Genomic DNA, 1,747 nt, shown 5'->3' on the forward strand with positions numbered 1-1,747 from the left:
AAAAATAAAATCTAAGACTGCAATAAAGAGAGGGAAAAAAAGAAAAAGTGTAATTAAAATACTAAACTGAATTTAGATTATATTCTAATTTTATGTTTGCTTTTTTCCTCACATTATAAAAAAATTTGACAATAGATATGAGCTTCTGTTTTTTTCACTTTCAGCTAAGATTTATAACTTCACCAACATTTTGACCCCTTTCTGATTCCATACACTGCACCAGGACTGAACCAGAGGCATTTTTCATCCTGAGAAGGAGCTACGTTCAAACCAAATACGATTTTAGGAGCTAAAAAGCTTCTGCTGCTTCATTTTTGATGCCTGTAGACGTGTGATGCTCCTGAAGCACGTCCAGTAGAGTGTGTCCTGATGCGTCTGATGCTTCTGCTGCTCCTGTGTTCAAGAGCAGAGAGCAGCTTTGCTATATTTGCTGTGATCAGTGGATAAAAATAAGTTTTAATATATTTGTATGTGAGGAAGTCCACCAGTTTATCCAGATTAAGATCATGCCTTAAAATAATAGCCTACTGATGGGTTAATGAGGCATTTTGAAGCATTTCCACACATTGCCAATTTGTATTGATCTGACAGAATACTGACACCTGCTGGACATTTAAAGGCACTACAGGCAGCTTGTTTGACAGACTAAACTTAATTGATTTGATGACCTAGTACAACGATATCATTTAAATTACTAGAGGTTATATTTTGTTATTTCATATCTATGTTTAAATTGAAGATATCTTTGACATTTTTGGATGCAGCCAATAAATAATATAAAAATATAGCCCAAAATAATGTGAAAAGTCAGGGGAAAATGTGAATGAGGATGCATGTGGATTAGGATTTTAAATCATATTTTTAAAACAATAACTACAGTAAAAACAGTAAACAAACTAAACAGCCGAAACATTTCTATTGCTTTTAGGCTGCTCCAAAATTCTGGATCATTTTAATGATAAACTGCAAAAGATGAGACATTTTTTTAGCAGATGCATCATGTTGACAGATACATTTTAACACAGTTTAGTGAGTCAGTCAGTTAGAAACACTCCTGTATGGAGAGATACAGGAGATACTCCTGTATTCAAAAAACACTTTAGATTTTAAAATGGAAAAAATTTTCTATTTTTTTTATTTAAAAGGTCACTGTATAACATGGATGCATAAAAACCTAATTTTATTTCAGGGTTAAAATATAATTGAAGCGCATCCGGTGTGAACGTAGCATAAAAATGGCTGCCAGACAGCAGGCCTGTCCTTCCATCAGTTCAGGGATAGAGGTCACTGAGCTGCAGCAGGATCTCTGAAGATGTCTTCCTGTTTCAACATCTTCAGAGAACAAACCTGTTAGAAAAAGATTCCTTCAGGATGAAGGTTTAGAAAAAACAACCTGAACTGTTGACACCAAGAAAGAGGCATTAAACCTATAGAAAAGAAAAACAGAAAATTCAGATTTGATTGAAACAGAAAACCGTGACGCTGCTTTTATCAAGGAAATGTATGAAATAGTTTATTCAAAAATGAAATTAAAGTGATAAATTGAAGCCTGTTTAGTAAGAACAGTTTGATGCAGAAAAATATTTAAACTAGAGTCGGCCAGAATATTAGAAACGGCTTATTAAAGGAGAACCAAAGCTGGTGTCTGACCCTGCCTTTAAAATAGGCAGATGGCCGCTCACACTGAGTCTGGTTCTAATGGAGGTTTCTTCCTGTTAAAAGGGAGATTTTCCTCTCCACTGTCGCT

At 34.6% G+C, this 1,747-nt stretch overlaps 1 protein-coding gene across 1 annotated transcript in view; it reads left to right on the forward strand.

Annotated features, from left to right (window-relative positions):
• dpy19l3 (dpy-19-like 3 (C. elegans)) overlaps positions 1-1,747 on the forward strand; it is a 78,402-nt gene that overhangs the window by 1,637 nt on the left and 75,018 nt on the right. The window lies entirely within an intron of this gene.

This window comes from Cyprinodon variegatus, unplaced genomic scaffold (assembly GCF_000732505.1).
Source record: "Cyprinodon variegatus isolate N-32 unplaced genomic scaffold, C_variegatus-1.0 Scaffold946, whole genome shotgun sequence".
NCBI classification, from domain to species: domain Eukaryota; kingdom Metazoa; phylum Chordata; class Actinopteri; order Cyprinodontiformes; family Cyprinodontidae; genus Cyprinodon; species Cyprinodon variegatus.